Here is a 25,398-nt window from a genome sequence, read left to right as displayed (position 1 = left end):
CCCTTTCCTAGGGTGACAACACTACCCAGCATGGTTGTCATCCTAAAACAGGAAGTGTGTGATTGGCAGAATTACCAGGGTAAAATAAAGAGGAGGAATGTGTAAAAACGAATGCAGCCACCACATCTAAGGACCAGTAAGCTGCAGTACTATGCTTTGTTGTTCTCGGGTTTAGATTTGCTTTGATCTAATGCTTTATCAATGAAGAATGAACTTATAGGGGAAGTTCTGCTTGTCCTCCAAACCCCACCATATTTGGATTTTTTTTTCTTTTGGGGAGGGGGGACCTAGGTTTGGCAGGTCCTGCTCCCAGTTCTGAAGTTCAGAAACCATATTAACATATTATAATTTTTTTTTTTTTTTGGGGAATGGGGGGGGGGGGGGGGTTGTTGTGGGTACCTAGGTTTGGCAGGCATGCTCCCACTTCTGAAGTTTGGACCCCCCCACCATATTTAGATTTTTTTAGGGGGGGGGCTTGGTTTCCCAGGATTTCACTCCCACTTCTGTTTAGGGCCCCCCCCTTCCCCACACACAATTTCTGGGACACGTTGCAGGTCCCAGAAGGCTGCAGATCCATTCACAGGGTGCACAGTGCGAATCTAGCTGTGAACCTCAAGGAGTCAAAGCTGGCTTCCCACAGGTAACTTGCCAGTGCCGTAGACCAGTGAATAAACAGCCGAGTGAGGACAGTGCTGGATCCCTTGACAGACGAGTGTCTATTTATTAAAAGTCAGCAGCTTTTCATTTCAATTTAAACATTTTTAGAACATGGCTAAAGCTCCTCTTTAAAAATCAGGCCCCCATATAAAGTCTCTTTTACACTTGCGTTGCCCTGTGCACTGTAATCTCTGGTGGATCAATTTTTAAAGGGCATTTGACAGGCAGCTGGCCCCCTGTTTTAACCCTATAAAGATTGAACCACCATGAAGCAACCACCTGTGGTGCAGTCCTATTCACTTGAATGGGTTGTGTTTGGCCACGATGCTGAACACAACATGGGGTATAATCTTGGCCGGGGGCAAGTGTAGGACCCACTCCATCTGTCCATGATTAGAGTAAAGGGGGCAGTCGAGTCCGTTAAAATTGTGTCTCAAATGTCTTCTTTTACCGCCACTCTGACCACAAGTGTAAACTAGACCCAGTAGTTGCCACAGGTTGGAAGATCAGACAACTGACAAGCATTTTTGTTTTAAGTTTGATTTTCTAAACTGGTGGTCTCCAGACTAAAAGGGCCAGTTCATTGTCAATCAGACTTTAGGTGGGTCTGACTGTGCCCAGTGGGAGTAAACAATGCCCGATCTTTGATATTAGGGGGAGAAATAGTTAGTGTCAGTGGGAGGAATAGTGCTCCATTGTTGGGGGTCTGTGGCAGGAATCATGTCCCAAGGGTCAGAGGCAAGCAAAGGGCTGCATCCGGTTCCGGCCCCAGGGCCACAGTTTGGAGACCACTGGTCTAAATGTTAGTGGGGATAAATTAAATGCATTTTCAAATGCCAAGAATATTCAAAGGAGCGGGATGGAAATTTTATTCTAAAACAAATTTCGAACAGTGAATGTGGTTTAGTTCGGCAAAGTCTGTTCACTCCAAAATCATTTGTTAAAAGCAAACGTTTCTTGAAGCACTTACGATTGGCTTCATCCAGTCATGTACCGAGGACAATTTTTGCCTGGATATTCATTTGAAAATCTGCCAGCCAGCTATAGAGCCATAAATATCGTTCCAGAGAGTAGAAAAAAAAAATATGAGGCAGTGATTCAACTCGGCAACATGGAGCGAGTACTGAAATAAGAGGTCTTCATGAATGACCCCTTTAAATGGTGCCTAAAGGTTTCAATTCTTTGTTGTGCAGGAACGCTTTTCTTTTGTTTTAGGCGGTAAAGCTTGGTCAGCACAGGGTTAAGTGTTGCTGGGCTTTCCTCCTCCATAGCTGGGTGGAAGTAGCATGTCCTGGCAGCGGTTGTGATATAGGATTCTAGGCGTATGCTTTTTATTCACACAGGGCTATAATCTTCCAGCAGCCACATGGCTCCCGCAGCTTTACACAGAGTGCAGCTTAGTTTATTGTGCCAAGAAGAAAATAGTTCCTAGCCTGGGCCTCTCTGCACATACAGGAGTGTGATGTGGCCAGCCAGGAGCCTGGGGGGGAGGGGAGAGCAAAGAATGAGACTTAAACACCATACAGGTCTTCCTCAATTCACCACCATACAGCCCCTCTGAAGGGAAATGGGTTGGAGACCGGGGACCAGATTCCGGGACAAGGTACAGAGTTTATCAAAGACCTCCCAGACTTGATACCAAAAGTTCATCCCAGACAAAGTCATGTATCATCCCCAAGAAATGTATTGCCGGGATAGCCTAGGGGTGAGGATCTCACAAAGGTGCATGACAAGACAAGGGTCGCCCTAGGCCAGGAGCTCGGTAAATGAGGGGTATTGGTTGGGGTGCAGACAGATTAGTTGGCTGTGAGCGAGGATGGGGGGGGGCCTGCTGGCTCTGATCCCAGCGGATGGGGGCAGGGCGGACAAGAGAGCTGGGAAAGCACAGGAGGCTCTCTTTAGGGTGGAAAGAAAAAAAAGAAAACTTTTATTACCTCTGCATGGCTCTTTAACAATACAAGACAGACTGATACCTGATCTGCCTGCACTCTATAGGACATAATGGGAAGCCTAATTGCAACATTAACCTATTCAGTGCTGGAGGCCAAACAAAGAGATCCTGTCCCAGTTCTGTCAAGATTCATGGACAACAGTTAGTCTTGTAAGGTTATCTGATAGTGGACACTGAGGGCGATCAGATTTCTGGTGGTCCTTCTGAAGTGCTACAGCTATTCATAGGTTGAGGACATACACCCGATCTTTAGTTTAGGAAAGCAGGGACCAGTTGTTGTAGGACTGGAAGACTCAGTGTGTGCTGCCTGTACATGGAGGGTAAATTAAAAAAGAATAGCGCACACATGCAAAAGAAATGACTATCAAATATGGAAACAATCCATAAATAAAAATGGGGATTTAGTCCCACCATAAGGCCATATCGTGCTCAAGCCCACCACTACGTCAAAGTACACCATTATCAGTGGGTCCTACACGATCCATGAAAAAGGGGTGAATCCAGCCTTTCTAACCCTTGGAGACAAGGGTACACAATAGTGTAGGACCCACTGATAATGGGGTACTTTGACGTAGTGGTGGGCTTGAGCACGATATGGCCATATGGTGGGACCAAATCCCCATTTTTATTTATGGATTGTCTTCATATTTGATAGCCTTTTCTTTTGCATGTGTGCGCTATTCTTTTTTAATATGCATGTCGCTTGGTTCATAGCTGCACCAGCTTTAGATATACATGTTCAGGGTTTGCTCCTCCAAATTTTTGCTTGTTTACATGGAGGGTAAAGCCTGGTCCATACCATAGGAATATCAGTTTCATAATGCTAGTCTCATGTCAAAAATCAGGAGGTTACTAAAGTTACCAAAAATCTCATACAACAGAAGTGATGGCATGTAATATATTCTTTCATTTCTGAGCATGCGTGGTCTTGGTTACACAATTTAGTTCATACAAATACCATACTAATTTCACGTAAATTGTTTGTTCATGCAAGAAACATTTTTGTGCTTCTCCCTTCAAATATTTATGCATGAACTGTCGTGATCGGCTCTCAAAAGCTGCATCCTAACGATCAGATTAGTGGATAATCGATGTGAAAGCGGTATTTTCGGTCCAATTTTCTCATTTTGTGTTCTAGACATTATTGTGGAGAGTCTTGTAAAAAAAAAAAAATGTTTATATGTTTTTTGAGGGTTAGATGTTGATAAACTGATGTTTTATATTTATGTTTTGTTTATAATTTGTGTTTTATTAGGTAACATAAAACTATAGCTGGCCAAAACAAATTCATCTGGTGATTAGGAATAGTGATGAGCTTGAGACTCGATTCACACCAGCACGACTTGTCAGGCGACTTGTCAGCCTGACAAGTCGCGGTCCATTGACTGCTACAGGACCCGTTCTAATAGGAGCGACACAAGTCACTCCGACTTAGAAAAAGGGTCCTGTACTATTTCGGAGCGACTTGCATAGACATTCATTATATGAAGTCCGTGCAAGTCGCGCCAAAGTCGCGGTGCACTGGACTTCACAAGTCGCCCCCGAAGTAGTACAGAGTCGTGTCGCCATAGTGTGAACCGACTCTGAGTGTGTTCGAACTATAAACCGAATCAACATGTGTGAACCTGCTGCAAAGCTGTCACCGATACGGGCCAATCTCTGCCCCACAGTTGCACCTTTAGGCCAGGTTCACAATAAAGGCCCATACACACGATAAGAAAATCTGTAGGGAAAATTCGTCCGACGACCGATCTGCCCATTTTCGGATTGTTAGTATGGTGCTTCCGACAGCCTACTCCGACTTTTCGGCTGACAAAATCCTGATGTGCAGGCTATAAAATTTTTGTCGTCCGTAATACAACGTCCGATTTTCATCTCATTAGTACAGATTTAGACGGAAAAAAATCTAAGAGCAAGACTAGGCATGCTCAGAGATGAAAGAACACATACAAAGCAATCCAACACATGACATCACTTCTGAAGTAGAATTCTGTCGTATGGGAAAATTCGTATGAAAATAACCTCTTCACTTTCCACATCAGATTAGCACGCCACAAAAAACGGACGACAGATCGTTCGATAATCTGATCATGTTTACGGGGCTTGAGGCTCCTTTCACAGGGGCTTTCCGATCCGATGCGGTCCGTCTGTCAGTTTTTTCAGGGGGACCTGATGGGATGCTCCATGTATCCCTATCGAGCAGCAGATGTCAGCATTGACCTCTCCGCTGACACCCGCTGCTCTCTGATCCGATCCTGTCCGTGAAATCCGGACCGATGGAAACCCAATTTTCCATCCGTCTGGAGGATCGGATCGGAAAGGATCAGATGAAAATGGACAGGCGGTCCGTTTTCATCCGATCTCCCATAGAGGAGGGCGGGGATCTGACAGGTCTGTCTCTGCACACAGAGCAGAGGCGGAGCTGTCATCTGCCTGCTCAGCGAGAATCGGTGGATCAATCCCCCGCTGAGCAAAATGGAGTCCGCCGGGCAGAAAGCCCGTGTGAAAGGACCCTTCTATGTTTTTTCCTGCACCGCATTCAACTCGCACTGCCTTTGTGATTCGCAGTGGGTGTCAGTGCAATCTTAACAACATCCCAAATACATGTAGTTTTCACAGTGCGTTTGCCAGCATTGGATCGCATGGTACAAAACGGCCATGCAATCTGTTTGCAGTCTGGTTCTAAAATTGCTGTATGTATGTCTTTGGTGCGAATGGAGCCCATTCAAAATGAATAGGCTCAGATTTCACCTCGCTGAATCGCATGTGAATTGAACAGGAACAGATGCGGTTCCTGTGCAATTCACATGCGGTTCAAAGTGTGATTATACAGTTTTTATATTATACAGTTTTCTTGTTCAAATTGCTTTAGATTTACCTTCAACTATGTAGTGCAAGGACCTGCCTGATTGCATACAACTTTAAACTGTTTAGGTTTGACCTCAAATTTTATGGTTTTGGTAAATCTAATGGAAAATTGTACAAGAAGATTGTATAATGTATGGACAACCTAACAAAAAGCATGCATGTATGCATGCAGTAGTGGGGAAAGGAATGCCCTGGATGCGGATGATTGGACTGTACAGGTGACAGCTTCCCAGTGGGCTCAACACACACACGGGTTCAGATCTTAGTCCAAACTCGCCCAAGCTCATCACTGATAAGCAACTTCAATCTGTGGATACTACTCTGCCTAGCAACTGAAAAATCAAAGAAGACAGGCAGAAAATTGTTCACCAATCGGGTACAGTTGTTCTGACAGCTGGCGGCACAGGCCAGGCCATAGCCGCAGCGGGAAATTTGACCATCTGCCCTGTTTAGCATGGATGGAGGAATCAGTTAGATTTCTTTTTATCAGTGTATGGCCAGCCTGAAAGTGTTTCCAGGCTTTAGTGCATGCAGTGCATGCTGGGTCATCTAATACGAGAGCCCAGCACTAGCTTTGCACATTCTCATCGATCCTGCATATTGATTATCTAGATTGCACTATCGTATCTGTCCTATAGGTCGTTCATTTGTCTGTGAAATCAGGCCTGTAGTCAGTTTTGCTGTAACCTAGGGACCGGAAATATTGCTATATCACAATTACATCACCACCTGCTGGCTGCAGATGGTAAATGTGGTTAATTTTATACATAGGATTTCATATTTATCTGACTATAAAAAATATAAAAAAGACTTTTGATTATATTTTGGTAGTCATTCCCCTGAAGCTGATGGTTGCAATCACCAGCTGTTTTTGGGTACCCCAGCAGTACGTTTGTCTGTCCCAGTGCAGAGGGTCACATGTGCCACTGTAGCAGCAGGAGTCTTAAAGGGAAAGTGTAGTTTGCTTTCCTTGAGCTCATGATTTCAGATATTGTTACAGCAGTTAACATGATGGCCCCTTCACACTGATACGTAGGGTTGCCACCTCATCCCTTTAAACCAGGACACATGTAAATGTGATGATTAGGGTGGTAATTAAACTCAGTGCCTTATGTGCATTCTATCAGCCTCAGAACCTGTGTAATTAATATGCATCCTGGTTTAAAGGGACGATGTGGCAAAACCCTACAGATACGTTTTTTTTACCTTGCAAGAAAAACGCAAGTGCTTCCTGGTTCACGTCCTCCGGCCATCTGATTGGCTGGTGGCGCAATTACATCACTCCTGCGCATGCGCGCGGGAGCCTCCGTTCAGGGCTGTGAAGGAACGGCACGGGTGGCCGTTCCTTCAGAGCGCATGTGTCGATGACGTCATCGGCTGCATGCAATGTAAATATCCCCTAAACGTTGCATGTTTAGGAGATATTTATAGCACCTATAGGTAAGCCTTAATATAGACTTACCTATAGGTTAAAGTCTTTAAAGTGGGTTTACAACCACTTTAAAATGAATGGAATTCGCAGCAAAATCGCGTTAAAACGCACCCGCAAATAGATTTTTTTGGTGCTTTTTTGAGTCACGTTTTCATAGGTGTAGGCGGCCCAAAAATGCACCAGAAACGCATCCTAAACACAGCAAAATGCATATTCGTTTTTGCCACAATTTTTCTACAGAGCAATGTGAAAGAGACCTGAGGTATGATGTTCACATTTTTTTACAAGCTCAGTCTTTAATATTTATCTGCTGTATTAAGTGTAAAAACTGAAGGAAAGAAAATCGCTTGATCCCTCCCACTGCGCTATTCTGACAGTGGGAGGTTTCCCCGCTGACAGAATACAATGATCACTGCTGCCAGCTATAGCCAGCGGCATTGATTGTATGGAAAAAAACCTGACAGGCTGGTTGTACTGAAGTAGATCGATTGATTGACTAAAGTACAACCAGCCTTGCCCATGGATGGATCAAAGTTCTGCCGCTTCCTGCTGAACTGGCTAAATTTCAATCTGTCTGTGGCCGACTTAATTCTTGGAAATTGCAAAGACTTAAGCAGGTAGGAATTTGCATTTCAAAGCTTGACTTTCAACTTTGACAGCATTGTATCATTAAAGCAAGCAGTGACTCACAGGGTCATTAGTGATTCACAATGTTCCCAAAACCTAGCTACAAGGCTAAGATTTTATAGCTTTTTATTGCATTCTTCTAAGGAAGTGGAAGAAAAAAATGGTTTCTTTACTCCTCTGATTGGTCTGAGCCGGAAAATAACATTTAGGCCCCTTTCACACTGTCCGTCCGTTGGACAGACTCCGTTTTTCTCAGCGGGGGATCGATCCGCCGATCCCCCGCTGAGCAGTAGGATGACAGCTGTTCTCCGCGTTGTGTGCGGAGACACAGCTGTCAGTTCCCCATACATCTCTATGGGGAAATCGGATGGGAGCGGACCGTCGTTCCATTCTCATCCGATCCGATCCGCTGGACGGATGGAAAATAGGGTTTCCATCCGTCCAGATTTAAAGGATCGGATGTCAGTGGACATGTCTCCGCTGACATCCGATGCCCCATAGAGATGCATGGGGGGGACCGTTCAGATCCGCCAAAAAAACGGACAGGCAGATCTGAACGGTCCGCCTGTGTGAAAGAACCCTTAGGCCCCTTTCACACTTGTGTGACTTGTTCTGTGATTTGGGACTGCTAAGTCGCATGGCAAGTCATTCTCCATGATTTCCAAAGACTACCGTTCATATCTGTGCGACTTCAAGTCACAACGACTTCAAAGTAGTCCCTGCACTACTTTTGGCTGATTTTAATGCGTTTTGAGGTCCAAAACATAGACATTGCTTCAAGTCGCGTCAAATCGCAGCAAAAAATCACGGTAAAAATTAAGTCGCGCAAGTGTGAAAGGGGCCTTAGCTGTGATGATGCAGTATGAGCTTTCCCTGCTCTACTCCTGCATGAGCTATGGCAGTCAGCATGTTGTAGCAAAGGGGTTCTGGAATTTGCATGTTAGCTACTTTCCTAATGATAAGAGGATGTCAAAGCATTCTTCATTTTTAAGCAGTACTTCACGTTTTATGTATTTTGCCATTATACTTTAACTAGCTCTCCCCTGCAGCAAGTACATTGTAGTCATTATTTTCAATACTATCAATTGTTCGTAAAAAAACAAGCTCTGTTTCTGCTTGAAAAATCATGCTTGTAATTATTGCTTTATGATTTATTTTTCACACCTTGTTCGACCAAAAATGGGTGTGCAGCCTCTATTAGCGGGCCTCGTAGTTCTCCCGCTGAAGTGCATTGTATTCTGCTGTCAGTAAAGTAATAATTGATAGCAGTCCTCCAGCGCTGCTGTACCAGTACTATTGATCTGTTTATTAAAAAAAATGCAGCAAGTTTTCTTTTATTGGGTAGCTGTAGAAATAAGTCAGATGAGTAAAAACAGACACCTGATGGGAAAATAAAATATTATGTTCTATTGAGCTGTGTGACGCTATCGCCAGCAGACTTTCCTTACAGATAAAGAAGAGTAAGCACACTCCACTGAATTCTGTTTGGCTGCGCAACTCTACAACATGCGCTTGTTATGGGAATATTCTTAGCATGAATATCCTCAATAATGAAAGCCTGATCAGCTCAAGCAAGTCACTGATAGCCTATTCATTTAATAGGTGTCATAATTACACATAATTACATGCACAGGTCTAGCAAGTTCAAATTCTAATAATAATTTGAGTTAGTCCCAATGAAGACATCAGTTTTATATTCAGCATCATTTTCTATGGGAAATCATTTAATAGTGATCCTAATTTTTTTATTTCAGTATTTTATTGTAAGATGGCCAGAAGTGGCTCCATATTACATTGATCCTTCCATCCAAGCTGTCATTTGGCCAACAATCAGACCGTTCAGGGTGCAATCCAGAGTTGATAGCCAACTCTTTTTAAAAAAAAAGATTTTCTAGGTTGTTGATAGGTTGCTTCTTCCAAATTTGTATTAAGGAAAGGTGGTAGTGAGTGGGGGGCCCTCTTCCCATAGTTAAATACACTGCACAAAATTATAAACGCAACACTTTTGCTTTTGCCCCCATTTTTCATGAGCTGAACTCAAAGATCTAAGACTTTTCTATGTACACAAAAGGCCTATTTCTCTCAAATATTGTTCACAAATCTGTCTAAATCTGTGTTAGTGAGCACTTCTCCTTTGCCAAGATAATCCATCCACCCAGTGGTGTGGCATATCAAGAATCTGATTAGACAGCATGATTATTGCACAGGTGTGCCTTAAGCTGGACAAAATAAATAAAAGGCCACTCTAAAATGTGCAGTTTTACTGTATTGGGGGGGGGGGGGGGGACCGAAAACCAGTCAGTATTTGGTGTGACCCCCCATTTGTCTAACATCTCCTTCACATAGAGTTGATCAGGTTGTTGATTGTGGCCTGTGGAATGTTGGTCCACTCCTTTACAATGGCTGTGTGAAGTTGCTGGATATTGTCAGGACCTGGAACACACTGTTGTATTCGCCAATCCAGAGGATCCCAAACATGTTGAATGGGTGACATGTCCAATGAGTATGCTGGCCATGCAAGAACAAGAACTGGGATGTTTTCAGCTTCCAGGAATTGTGTACAGGTCCTTGCATTATCCTGCTGCAACATGAGGTGTTGGTCGTGGATGAATGGCACAACAATGGGCCTCAGGATCTCGTCACATAGTACTCAGAAACATGAATTCATAGGACTCAGGAGCATGAACTCATAGGCCTCAGGAGCATGAAGTGGATTTAAAGGTGTCAAGGACATGAACCGAACTCATAGGGCTCAGGAGCATGAACTTAATTCATAGGACTCGAGCATTAACTGAACTTGTAAGGCTCAGGAGCAAGAACTGAACTTATAGGATTCAGGAGCATAAACTGAGCTCATAGGACTTAAGAGCATGAACGGAACTCATAGGACTCAGAAGTATGAACTGCACTCACAGGACTCGGGAACATGAACCAAACTCATAGTACTCAGGAGTATGAACTGCACTCACAGGACTTGGGAACATGAACCAAACTCATAGGACTCAGAAGTATGAACTGCACTCACAGGACTCGGGAACATGAACCAAACTCATAGGGCTCAGGAGTATGAACTGCACTCACAGGACTCAGGAACATGAACCAAACTCATAGGACTCAGGAGTATGAACTGCACTCACAGGACTCGGGAACATGAACCAAACTCATAGTACTCAGGAGTATGAACTGCACTCACAGGACTTGGGAACATGAACCAAACTCATAGTACTCAGGAGTATGAACTGCACTCACAGGACTCGAGAACATGAACCAAACTCATAGGACTCAGGAGTATGAACTGCACTCACAGGACTCAGGAACATGAACCAAACTCATAGGACTCAGGAGTATGAACTGCACTCACAGGACTCAGGAACATGAACCAAACTCATAGGACTCAAGGTAGATTGCCTGATTTGTGCATTGGGATTGCGTTGCGCAAAGGCTAACCATTGCAGCACATTGAATATTGTGTAAAAGAGTCTTTAATGATTACCAAGTATCAGACCAATTCTTTCCTGTTGGCTCATTTGTGTCACATGGTTTTCAGGACAAACCAATTTCACATCCTAGGCAGAACATAATGAACATTTAGTGGGGGATCAGTTGTCTTTATTCCCAATGCTACCCCTTTGAGATGGGCTGAGTGTTTTATTCCTGATATTTTGTTGCAGCACATATGAGGACAGAACCCTTTCCCCATTCTAAATATGAGCAGAACCACATGCTTACATTTCTCCAGCATGTCACAGGGCTCATTACCCTAGAGAATAAAGGAGGAGGCTGTTAACAGCATAGAAATAAAATGCGCCATAGAAGTGGTAAATTATAAATATTTATATGCAATATTTCATTTTTGCCTGATGACAAGAAAAGGAAAATAAATTTTTTTTTAATTTTTCAGCCCTGACAATAAGAAATAATCTACAAAGCACTGTACATTCCCTTTTCAGTTGCTGCATACTGTAAGGTCATTTACATTCACAAAGTATTTCATTGCTGTTTCACAATCACAGGACTTAGTCAGAGGATTCATTGCTGTAGGCCAAAGCTTTTGTTAAAAGAGCTCTAATCAATACAGTCAGTTCTGACTAAAAATGTATAGCCCGAGCACCTTGCTGAAAATGCTGTAGGAAATGATTAGCAGTTGTCCAGGAAGCAAAGAACGGCTCTTTGTGTTTTTAGAGAGTAGTTTGTTTAATGCTGTATTTCACCTTCATTGTGCAGACTTGAGATAGACCCGCCTAATGTAAATGCAGCTGCATATAACAACTTCATCATTCTATAGTAAAAATAATAAAACAATATGAGTAAACTGTTGGTGCTATATAAATCCTGTATAATAATAATAAAAGTATATCTGCCCAATATAATTGCAACTGCACAAACAACTTTATTGTTACATAGCATTGTTATCATTATTATTATATGCACATTTATTTAAAACAGGGCAAGGCTGAGCTCACACTATGCCAGTTTCCTGGTGGCCATGTTTGCGTGGGCACAGCAGCGCATTCATTTGAACATACTGCTGTACCTATAGAAGGCACAGGGACAAGATCCCTGCACCTTTTTCAGAATCGCAGCCACAGGGAAACCTTATAGTGCTATGTGGTTCCCAGCATGGGAATCCAGTGCATAATAGGACCCCCATACAGGGCCAGCACCAGGGGCGTAACTACAGGGGTTGCAATTGCAACCGGGCCCAGTGCTCCAGGGGGCCTATGCAGCTCCCCTGTACACCTGGATAGGAGGGGCATCATGTAGAGAAATCACTGTTCTCCTTTTTCCTCCTGTAGCTGCAGGAGGAAAATGGAGGAGATTGGTTACTCTGTATGCTGCCCCCGCCGCCCCTCCTATCCAGTTCACTTGTGTCCTGCTGTCTCTGGGCCCTTGTGTGCTCCCCTGGTCCCCCCCCCCTCCCCCCCCCCCACTGTGCTTCCTGCCGGCTGCTGCCGGGGATGTGTCGCAATAGAAAACCAGGAAAGTCGGTAAATATGTAATTTACCAGCTCCTTTCTTTTCTGAATGGACAGAGTCATAGTCAGTGACATGGTAAAAAAATAAAATAAAATGATAAAAAATAATACAATGAAAATACCAAAAAATAAAAACTACTGACACCAGTGGGTGAACTTCCAGGATCGCAAAGGTCACACTTGCGACTGGGCCCTGGCATTCCACCACCGTGGGGAGGCCCCAAGATGGCAGGAAGGGGGCCCACTGCAGAACTTGTAAAAGGGTCCTGCAATGAGAGTAAAGGGCCCCAGGATCAGTGGGAAGAGCCCCAGGCTTGAAGGGAAGGGCCCCAACCAGGGTCCAGGGGGGCCCTTCATGGTTTCTTGCACCGGGGCCCTAAAGGTTCTAGTTACGTCTCTGGCCAGCGCATAACTATTTTGCGCCCTAGGCAAGACTAACACTCCCCGCAACCTCCTCCCTGCCCGCCTGGAGGGAGTCTTCCCCTCCCCTCGCCCGCCCACCTGCAGGGGGGGGTGGGGGGGTGCAGCCAGAGTGTCGTTAGTCTTGCCTAGAGCCATACAGGTGACTCACCGGACTCAGCAGCTACGTTCAGAGTCCCGCCTCTTCCGCTGACCTCATGCCTGCCTCCACTGACCCAGCTGTGCCTGCCTCCTCCGCTGGCCACATGCCCACCTCCTCCACTGACCCAGCTGTGCCCGCCTACTCCACCTCCTCCCCTGGCCACATGCCCGCCTCCACCACTGACCAGGTGGGGCCACCTACTCTGCCTCCTCGGATGTGCCCTCCTCACAGTCTTAGCTGCTGCAGACCTCCTATGCAACAGCCATGACAGGCCTCCACGGCTGCTGCTTTCTCTGCAGTCAGTCAGCACCATAGCTGTGTAGGGCCCCTCGTTTTTCCTGGCCAGGCTAACGAGGAAGTCAGCGAGCGGTGGCTGCACCTGTAGGCAGCCGTGCGCCCTAGGCTGCTGCCTAGTTCGTCTAACGGGAGCGCCGGCCCTGCCCCCATGCCTCTACTAACAGCAGCACGTTTTTGATGTGGGTGCAGGAAAGTGTGAAGCCAGTATTCAATATTAAAGGGAAGCTATACGTTTTTGTTTAGATTTTCTTTATTTACCTATTTTATTTTTTGAACTATAATATAATATATAAAAATATAATTTTTTAGTAAAGCTAATGCTAAATATTGCTCATAAAAATGTATTTATTCCAGGCAGCAGGTACAGCTTTTCACATTTTTACCATCCTAATCTTAAGGTATATTTAAAAACTATTTGTTTTTAATTGCTGTCAGGTTTTTGTTGCTGTCCTCTGTCTGTATTTGTACAGAAAGTGGCAATTCTGAAGTCCCTTCAATTCGTTGAGATTTGCCCTGAATGTTTGTTGCATCTGCAGGAAAGGGAGGAAGTAAAGGAAAATCCCTCAAATAGGAAGCAGACAAAAAAAGTGAGCGTGTTTCCAACAATATTTATATACACTGACTTAGTTGAAAAAAAAATGTATACACTACTCAATAGCTCAACCTCAAATTACACCCTCACTCCATATTGACTTTCAGTTAGAGGGGGGCAGTCTGAGAGGAAGCAACTCCTGTTTTTCTCTCCCTTTTAGAAAACTCTAAATGCTCTGTGACCCTAGTGTCAGTGGTGTACCCAATATTACCCCATGATTAAAACATCAGTTTAAAATATATAAATTATATAAACAAAGGTCATTACAGTTCCCTGGATTATTTTTTACTGACCGATATGACGAAAACTTGTCTAAAACTGATATTTCAGTTCCCTGTGACATCAGTGTGTTGAGTACTCAGTGATTGCATTTTGTCTTCTTAAAAGAGAAGTGCGGTAATAAAAGCAAGCTTTCATGCTCACCAAGATGGCTACAGCATGGATCCGATGTTGCAGCTGTCCCCCTCTGGCTCCAAACCAAGAACTAAGTGAGCAAAGACCGCTCAGTTCTTGGGTCCGCTCTGAGTACAGAATGGTGACTGTTGGTCTCCGGCTCTCTGCTCTGCCCCACCAGCATTCACTGGAGTACTAGGCTTTGCAGGGGGCACTTGCTCAGGCTCTGAGAGGCTGAACAAGCTGCTGGTCAGGCATCTGGGTGGATGCTGACATTATTGTCGGGATTCCTGATCCTGGACTAACTCTGTGATGTCAGCTGATAGTTGGCTTTAGCCCGGTGGCTGAATCGGAGTCATGGGAGTGCAGAACGAAGTGTATCCCTAATGGTTCCTTTAGGCTAGTGTTTCTCAACCTTTTTACAGTGAAGGTGCCCTTTAAAACTTATGGACAGTCTTGAGGTTTACCATTCTAAAATGTAAAAACTATTTTAATAGTTGAATAGTAGAATGCAGCAACATCCACACAAGTAGGACACTCAACGTTGGAGGGGATTTTTTTCTTCCAAAGCAAATACACTTCTGTAAACTGGTACTGACTAGTATTCTCTTCTCCCACATTTTTTATCCATCACTCAGCTAATGTGACCACAATGCTGGTAGAGAGGGGCAGGGGAGGGTCAAACAAGGATGCTATGCAGGCGACTGACATCCTCCTTATCAGCTGAGGACCCTATTGGTCGTTAGGGCGCCGGTAGCTAGAAGGTTGTAATGGTGCACAATGAAAACCTGTGACTTGGTGTAACTAAAAGGCAACCTTCATCCACCTGCTGGCTTGTATACAACTTTTAGGGAATTTTTAGGCATTTTGCCAAGACACCCCTGAAGAAGGCAATCAAGGGTAGGGATTGACCAATTATCAGCAAAGCCGATATATTGGGGGATGATATGCACTTTTCCCAATATATCGGAATCGGCCCCCGGAGGTTACCGATATTGCCGATATTTTGGGAAAGTGCTTGTACCGGAGTGATGCCTGCAACTAGAGGCATCACCCCGGTACCGGCGTCCATAGCCGATGGTCGGCTGTCTTGTAATGACAACCGATGCGGCTGAGAAGCTGCTCGGCTATAATTACAAGGAGCGGGAGACCCGGGCAACCAGCCAGCCCCGCAGCCGAAGACCCGATCAAAGCCGCATTCGGCTCTGATCGGGTCTCCGTGCAAAAACCCGGAAGTGATGTTATGAGTGACATCACTTCCGGGTACTGTCTGGCACCAGATTAGAAATGGCAGTCAAAACAGCCAAATTTGGTGTTTTTTGAATGCTTTAAAGTGCAGAGGAGGGGTTTGGGGTCTTTTAGACCCCCAGTTACCCTCACAAACGTACCTGTCAAAAAAAAAAAAAAAATGTATTAATTTTTTTTAAATGTACAAAAATATCGTCCGATACCAATATGCATTGGCCAAAATATCGGTATCGGCAACTAAATACTGATATTGGTCGATCACTACTCAAGGGTGCCTGGGCACCCTGGTTAAAAAAGGCTGCTTTAGGCCATGGGTGCTCAACTTGTGGCCCTCCAGCTGTTGCGGAACTACAAGTCACATGAGGCATTGCATGCCGCTGGCAGTTACAAGCATGACCCCCTAAGGCAGAGGCATGATGGGACTTGTAGTTTGGTAACAGCTGGAGGGCCACAGGTTGCACACCCATGCTTTAGACAATAACCTTCAGATTAAATGAATCCAACTTAGTGCCAGTTCGCACTACTATGCAAATCACATGTGATGTCTGTGCGATGCGAGTTCAGCCATACAGATTGCATGGCTGAATTTGCATCGCATTCAGACCACAGTCGCGCAGGACCATTTTTTTGGCCTGCACCAGAATCGGATCGCATGGGTGCCGATTCGTGTTCGAATTGACAGTTTGCACTGCGATATGCAAACTGATCTGGGGGTGTCATTACCTTTTTGTATTGACACTCCCAGCAGTTTGCATATGACAGTGTGAACTGCCTGCGAGTCGGATTGCGATCTTGGAACCCACACTGGATTTGCAGGGTTCCCGCATCGCATCAATGTGAACCGAGCCTAAAACTTGGAAATTTATGTAAACCATATTCTTTTCTCTGTACAGTAGTTAAAAATGTTTTACTCCTTGTTGGATTAAACTTTTGCAATGTTTAAAATTATGAAATGTTTTTTTTTTTTTTTTTTAAACTTTATTTATATGATGTCATTTAGATGATGTTTTTTTTTTTTTTTGTAATGGTGCTTCTGCTGTTAGTGATATTTAGCGCCAACGGTCATAAAAAGAGCCAGTAACCTTGTTATAGTGGGGGAGGAGCTGCATTCCAGTTCTAAATATGTTGCACCTAGTTAATAGACTTTACTGGAGCCTTTGCTCTACATTCCTCTGGACAGTGCTGTCTTTTATATAACTGCCCCATAAAACAGCTACTATTACCATTCCTGAACATGTTCAAAGAAACCTGTACACAGATGGTTCTGGTGTGATAATCTGATGGTGTATAAAAAGGAAAATAATGGATGCTGGCACTCTCAAAAAGCCAGAACCTTAGTCATACGTGTATAGATAGGTACATATTAGGCCCCATTCCCAGTCGCGTGCTGTTCTCTAGGTATTATTATACAGGATTTATATATAACAGTTTGCGCAGCGCTTTACAACATTTGGGCAAACAGTAGAGTTACAATACAATTCAATAAAGTGCAGCACTAAATAATAATGACTGAACACACTAGTCCATGTGCATAAGGATTCACCAAAGATGGTGAATACATAAATAAAGTCCCGTGTGAATGTTGCTGAAAATCATCCAAATGTGGTCACAGTGGCAGCCAGACCCCAACACCATCAGAGGAGAAATGGTAATGCGCTCACCGGAGACTTTGGACCCAAACTACCATATGGCAAAAGGGTCAAATAGGCTGGTAATATGGAATTCTTGGTATCACCAAATGCCTGCAGTGCCCCCGGATGTTCCAAACAGTGGTCATAAGATGGATTCAGAAGAAAGGAAGTCTCAACCCACAGATGACATGAGGAATAAAACCAGAGGGAACAAACCTAGTGTAAATCCGCAAAACAAATTTATTAAAAAAGGGGAAATACACTTACAGACATCGCGAGGTACAAGCATATAATAAGCAAGCAAATCAGGCTGTCCTTGGCATCGGCCTGACGCGTTTCGTTAGAGAACTCTTTCTCAAAGGAAGGAAGGCATTATCCTTTTAGAAAGCTATCTCTAACGAAACGCATCAGGCCGATGCCAAGGAAAGCCTGATTTGCTTGCTTATTATATGCTTGTACCTCGGGATGTCTGTAAGTGTATTTCCCCTTTTTTAATAAATTTGTTTTGCGGATTTACACTAGGTTTGTTCCCTCTGGTTTTATTCCTCATGTCATCTGTGGGTTGAGACTTCCTTTCTTCTGAATCCATCTTATGACCACTGTTTGGAACATCCGTGGGCACTGCAGGCATTTGGAGATACCAAGAATTCCATGTTACCAGACTATTTGACCCTTTTGCCATATGGTAGTTTGGGTCCAAAGTCTCCGGTGAGCGCATTACCATTTCTCCTCTGATGGTGTTGGGGTCTGGCTGCAACTGTGACCACATTTACCACGTTTGGATGATTTTCTGCACCATTCACAAGGGACTTTATTTATGTATTCACCATCTTTGGTGAATCCTTATGCACATGGACTAGTGTGTTCAGTCATTATTATTTAGTGCTGCACTTTATTTACTTTGTTTATATTTTGCTGACCATATGTCTGGTTTTTGTGCTAGCGGCTTTACTTGTATTTAGTTAGCGCAGTTGATCACTTTTTCCTTTTGCACAAAACAATTCAAAACATGAGGAATCAGAGGGCCCGGCCCGTTGCAGCTTGCAATCTAGAATAGATCGTATCAATCTTATATATAACACATACCATTTCCTATTGTCAGTAAAGTCTGTTCATGTTTGTTTGCTGGCCTGTACTGACTTGAGGAAAATACTGTATATTGGCTGTATATATGGCTGCTCAAAAGTATCATGGAAGAGTTGTAAAAGTCTTAGCTGTGACCTTTGACCTAACATTGTCTTTGAAGACAACACCGTACCAAAAAAGAAAGCACAATAAAATGTACATCCAGAGACGGCATGTATTTTTACACCCATATAGGTGTGTAGGAGCTTTTACTGCTTATGGAGAAATCATCCAAAGACTCTTCAACAGATGTATATTTGTATTGGCACGCCTGTATAGAAAAGGTAATGCCATGTATCCTTACTGTAGAATTTTGTGTGAAAAAAGTTATGTTCTAATTTCTAACACTTAGGCTCCGTTCACATCTTAGCGTATGGATCACGGGCAGAACCGCCGCGGTTCCGCCCGCGATCCGGAGATTATTGCAAATTGCGGGACGCCCGTGCGTTGCCCGTTGATTTGCAATAGACCCCCAAACGCTGAGCGATGTTGCCGCGATTTCCGCCTGCCGAATCGCGGTAACATCGCGCAAAAAAAATCGCGGGACGCAATACGATCCAAAGAAGCTCTTGTACTTTTTTGGTCGTAATGCGTCTCGCGATTTTTTTTTTTGCGATGTTACCGCGATTCGGCAGGCGGAAATCGCGGCAACATCGCTCAGCGTTTGGGGGTCTATTGCAAATCAACAGGCAACGCACAGGCGTCCCGCGATTTGCAATAATCCCTGGATCGCGGGCGGAACCGCGGCGGTTCTGCCCGTGATCCATACGCTAAGATGTGAACAGAGCCTAAAGGATATCAAATTGGTGTTCATTTTCAACTGTAGTGAAATCTAAGGAAAATCGAAGGATACATTTTTATTTTTTTTTAATGAAAGTGAATGTGGTTTTTGTTCAGGAAAATTGTATTTATTGTAATGTGCATGTACATCCCAAAATCAAACATTGAATTTAAAACATTGGCATGGCAATCAAACAAAATTCTATAACGGTACAATGAAATGCTCTGATGAAAGATTTCTCTGATTATGGACATTTGGATAAAATCCTACTGGTGTATGGCCAGCTGGATACACACTATACAACTTTTGTTGGTAGATTTCCTTTAGATTTACCTTCAACTATGTAGTGCAAGGGCCTGACTGATTGCATACACATTTAAAGTGTTTAGGGTTGACCTCATATTATGTGGTTTTGGTAAATCTAAAAGAAAAAAATCTAAAAAAAATTTGTATAGTGTGTATCCAGCTTAAAGGAAAAAATCTAAAGACAATTGTATAGTGTGTACACACTATACAATTATCTTTAGATTTTTTTCCTTCCAATTTACCAAAACCATGTAATATGAGGTCAGACCTAAACACTTTAATTTGTATGCAATCAGGCAGGCCCTTGCACTACATAGTTGATGGTAAATCTAAAGAAAATCCACCAAAAAAAGTTGTATAGTGTGTATCCAGATTTAGTCACATGGTCAGACGCGATTATGTATGGCTCAAATTTACTATGCTGGGACTATATAGATTGAGAGATACAAAAGAAAGTGAAAAATGAAAATCTCTCCGAATTGAAGGGAAATTCTCCACTCCACAGGTGTCACTAGAACAGGTGATCCGACTGGAGGATTTCCTATCTGTTCCTGTTCTGCTTATGCTATAAAATATTGAATTTCCCATCATTGTCTGTCCCAGTAAAGGATGAGAGAATGGGGGGGGGGGGGGGGGGGCGCATTGGCACAGACAACAATAAAAACCTAAATACTAGGGAAGCCAGGTGCTTGATACATATCTCCAGCTAATAGGACAATATTTTTTTATTTTTTGTTATCACAGGTACTTATGCATAGCTCCCAACTGTCCCTGATTTGGAAAAAAAGTCCCTCTTTCCTCCTCATTTGTCCCTCAATTTCGGTCCAATCTATATAATTGTATATAAAATGTACTACTTATCTTTCAAAAAGTGTTTCACAGTGCTAAATCATTCATCCAGTTTTTAAGATTCTTCATTGGTAAATTTAAAAAAGCCAGTATAAAGGAATAGTAGTGAATTAAAAAAAAAAAGCACTTCTGGGATTAACTAATCATTATTTTGTTATAATTCTCCTTTGAAGGGGGCGTGGCAGGGGGTGTGTCCTATGCCTACATACTTTTGCTAATAAGAGTCTCTTGTTCCTATGGCAAAAAAGTTAGGAGGTATGCTTATGTAGTGCTGAGAATGTATGCAGCCCTTTACATATAGTAAATATTATACATTCACATCAGTCCCTGCCCTCAAGGAGCTTTCATTCCCAAGTCTAGGGGTACACTGATACCTGTTTTTTAAGAGGTACAGATACTTGTGCTCAAGTACTCGCCGATACCAATTACTGATACCGTGCGGTGCGTGCAATATAAGGCTATAGAAAATGAATGGGCTCAAACTGCACTGCAAAGAATCGGATGCGATTTGAACAGGATTGTGGTGCAATTCCTGTCCGAACCACATGTGGTTTCCCACATCGATCCTTTACGAACCCAGACCGAAGTCACTGTGACAAGCCTGAGTTCACACAGGAGTGGTGCAGGAAACCACATGTAATTCGGACAAGAATCGCACCGCATCCTTGTTAAAATCATATTCTTTTCTTTACAGTGCAATTTGAGCCCATTCACTTTGTATTTGAGTTCTCCAATCTGATGGTGATGGTGGCTGTAGCCATACAGCTGGCTTCTTGATATGTCCTTGACTGTTTTCAGAGGATGGAGTTTGAGTAAGAGGGAGCCAAAGGCAGTGCCAGTGGCTGGTCAATAACAGTGGCGTGTATGCAGGAAAACAAACATCCAGAACTAACACAGCATATCACGAGGGCCACTTTACCTACCAGAATGTCTTTGGAGTGTGGGAGGAAACTTGCACAGCTAGTGCCATGGTTGGGATTCAAACCAACGACAATAGTGCTGCCAAGAAACCAACGACAATAGTGCTGCCAAGCAGAAGTGCTAACCACTTAGCCACCGTGCTGCCTTAGTCAACAATAGTCTACAAGAAAGCCAGGTGGCTTGAGTTCCTTAGCTCTCTGCAAAGTGGGGGTCCCCCCAGATAATGGGGTCACCCACATTGAGAAGACTATGCACAGAGGAACCCAAAGGAACACCAAACAAACATGTTTGGAGCATAAAAGTATTTCATTAAATATGGAAATGACAACAGGAAAAGGCAAAAGGCAGCCAGCATTTTTCGGGGACAAAATCCCCCATCATCAGGGCTCTAGCATCTGTCAGAATGTTTATAGGACTAAAATAAAGTTCCTGGGCATTTCAATCTATGTATGTATAAACTAAACCAGAAGGCTGATCAGTGAGTGGAAGCCTGTGTCAGCAGCCTAGCAACCCTTTGTCTTTTCCTGTTGTCGTTTGCTAATTTCATAAAAATCTTTTGGACTCCAAGAATTTTTATTTGGCGCTCCTTCTGGTTTCAAAACACCGCAATAAAAACATATTAGGGGTTTTAAAGTTTAATTCCAGGTATGGCAATTTTTGCATAGTGATATTAGTTTTGCCTTGGATCAGTGTAAGTATGTATGTGCCATACCTTGCCAATCCCTGTAGAAGCTGGAAATCGCTGCAGTAGGCACCACTACTAAAGTGTTTTTGGCTAGCTTTCAGGTCCCAGGGTTACTGAATACAGGAGGTTGTTCGCTTGGCACAACCGCCATTCAGAGAACACTTTGCATTTTTCTCGATGAATGCCAAGAATTCTGTGATTGGATGAGGTGGAGAGTTTGGGCAGTGAAGTCACAATGTCTACCTTGTCCAATCAAAGAATGCTTTAAATTGATTGTGAACATTGACATGGACTTCCAAACATTCAGTGTAGTTGCGATGCCTACTACTGTGGTTCCCAGCTTCCACAGAGATCCTACAGGTATGGCACTTGCATACTTGCATTAGTCCAAGCTGGACCAGTAATGAGGTGGAGAGGTTGGGCAGTGATGTCCCAATCAATACCTTGTCCAGTCAAAGAATGCTTTGAAGTAATTGTAAAAAATTGACTTGGACTTGAAAACATTCAGTGTAGTTGTGATGCCTACTACAGTGGTTCCCAGCTTCCACAGGGATCCAATAGATATGGCACTTGCATACTCACATTAGTCCAAGCTGGACCAGTAATGAGGTGGAGAGGTAGGGCATTGAATTCACAATCTCTACCTTGTCCAATCAAAGAATGCTTTAAATTGATTGTGAAAATTGACTTGGACTTGGAAACATTCAGTGTAGTTGCGATGCCTTCTACTGTGGTTCCCAGCTTCCACAGGGATCCCACAGGTATGGCGCTTGCATACTTACATTAGTCCAATCTGGACCAATGATGAGGTCGAGAGGTAGGGCAGTGATGTCACAATCAATACCTCGTCCAATAAAAGAATGCTTTGAATTAATTGTGAAAATTGATTTGGGCTTGAAAACATTCAGTGTAGTTGCGATGCCCAATACAGTGGTTCCCAGCTTCCACAGGTATGGCACTTGCATACTCACATTAGTCCAAGCTGGACCAGTAATGAGGTGGAGAGGTAGGGCAGTGATGTCACAATCAATACCTTGTCCAATCAAAGAATGCTTTGAATTAATTGTGAAAATTGACTTGGAAACATTTAGTGTAGTTGTGATGCCTTCTACAGTGGTTCCCAGCTTCCACAGGGATCCTACAGGTATGGCACTTGCATACTCCCATTAGTCCAAGCTGGACCAGCAATAAGGTGGAGAGGTAGGGCAGTGAATTCACAATCTCTACCTTGTCCAATCAAAGAATGCTTTAAATTAATTGTGAAAATTGACTTGGACTTGGAAACAGTCAATGTAGTTGCGGTGCCTATACTACAGTGGTTCTCAGCTTCCACGGGGATCCCACAGGTATGGCGCTTGCATACTTACATTAGTCCAAGCTGGACCAATGATGAGGTGGAGAGGTAGGGCAGTGATGTCACAATCAATACCTCGTCCAATAAAAGAATGCTTTGAATTAATTGTGAAAATTGATTTGGGCTTGAAAACATTCAGTGTAGTTGCGATGCCCAATATAGTGGTTCCCATCTTCCTCGGGGATCCCACAGGTATGGCACTTGCATACTTACATTAGTCCAGTGTGACTAATGTAAAGCTTTAACATTTCCACACTATATCTAAAAAACTATATATATATATATATATATATATATATATATATATATATATATATATATATATATATATATAAGGTTTGGCTTTTGATATACATCCTTCACAATCCATGCTGACCTGTCAGGCCTGACTGATTGAAAACAATGCGCTCCCCTAGTAGTTAATATTTGATGTTGGTAATAGTTTCAATGTTCTTTCTGTAATACGGTAGTAAATATATCGTACAAGAAACACATAAAATGTGTAAGTGACAGAAGAAAGAAGTTAGGGAAACCTAATAATATTAAATGGGGTTAATTAAAATATTTTAAAGCTTGCAGGATCTGCATGGCCCAGCATGCCTGAATTTGGATTCCCAGCCGGCTTGTCCGTACAATTTGATTGTATCAGTAAACACGGGTTATACTGGGACCACACTAGAGTTCTTCTCAGCTCCAGCTGTCTGAAGTCTGGACACTTTTCTCTGCATTGCAGTTTACAAAAACCATTTCTTCCTGAGAGATCTCTGAAACAATCATCCCTCTATATTTAATGCTCGGATACTTTTATTAAACATTCTCTTTCCTTGGATTTCCTTTCATCCTGGCTGGAATTGTTCCTTTAATGTAACTCCGTCCTGCTCCTAATGCTTACTGAGAAGAGATGGAATTCTTGCAAACGAAAGAAAAAGAAAAAAGAGCTTTATAAATGCAATATTTATTGTGATCGTCCTAAATCTCCAATTGTTTCTGAGCATAAAAGAGCAGCAGGGAAGGATTTGACTTCACTGCAGAGAAGCATTGTTTACTGGGACCTGTCATTGAGGAAAGCAGCGGCTTGTTGTTTAATATATATCAATCTGTATGTTTACTCTGGCGGGGGATGGAGAGAGACATCTCAGGAACATACGGGGCAGGCGGCAGAAGTTCTCCGTCAGAAAGCCTAACATTGTTTACAGGATACCTACTTGGGCCTTGTTTGATGATTCACAATTTAAAGCATTTCTAATTGCAAAAGCAAAATTTGAATATATTCCAGTTTACATGGCGGCTGCTTTAGTTTTCTTTTTTGCCTGGTGACCTGGCCAGTAAGTCTGTTATTTTTCAACTTCTGAAAAGAAGAATAGTATGTAGAAAGAGGGACTTTCAGCCCCGGTTCACACTAGGGCGACCTGTGAGGCGACCTGGTCGCCTCACAGGTCGCCGCAGGTCGCCTCCCATAGGAAAGCTGCGGACCCGTTCTAATAGGAGCGACACAAGTCGCTCCGACCTAGAAAAAGGGTCCGGAGCTTCTTTGGGGCGACCAGGAGGCGACCGCCATAGACTTCAATGTTATGAAGTCCGTGGCGGCCGCTCCGAGGTCGCGGCGCGCTGCTCGCACCGCGATCTCGGAGGTCGCCCCTGCAAGTAGCGTCGCTCATATGTGAACCGGCGCTAAAAGTGCTGGGAACCCCCTCTCAGAAAAAATGTCAATACATATATAAAAATAAAGGCGTTTTATTTAAAACAAAAATAGTAAAATGGACATATTAGGGGTGTTACACCTTTAAAAAGATGAATTCATTCCTTCATATATTGTTTCAACCAAAACAAACATCCCTTAGGCCCCTTTCACACAGGCGGACCGTTTAGATCTGCCTGTCCGTTTTTTTGGCGGATCTGAACGGTCCCCCCATGCATCCCTATGGGGCATCGGATGTCAGCGGAGACATGTCCACTGACATCCGATCCGTCAAATCTAGACGGATGGAAACCCTATTTTCCATCCGTCCAGCGGATCGGATCGGATGAGAACAGACCGACGGTCCGTTCCCATCCGATTCCCCCATAGAGATGTATGGGGCTCTGACAGCTGTGTCATCCTCCTGCTCAGCGGGGGATTGGCGGATCGATCCCCCGCTGAGATA

The 25,398-nt window shown here is 43.5% G+C and overlaps 1 protein-coding gene across 7 annotated transcripts in view; it reads left to right on the top strand.

Moving 5' to 3' along the window:
- The window catches only part of FAT1 (FAT atypical cadherin 1), a 430,056-nt gene that overhangs the window by 109,107 nt on the left and 295,551 nt on the right, over nucleotides 1-25,398 (top strand). The gene's annotated exons all lie outside the window — the stretch shown is intronic.

This window comes from Pelophylax lessonae (genome assembly GCF_965119305.1).
Source record: "Pelophylax lessonae genome assembly, chromosome: 1".
Taxonomy (NCBI): domain Eukaryota; kingdom Metazoa; phylum Chordata; class Amphibia; order Anura; family Ranidae; genus Pelophylax; species Pelophylax lessonae.
Note: the sequence above shows the minus strand (reverse complement) of the source record. Positions and strands in the feature narration are given on the sequence as shown.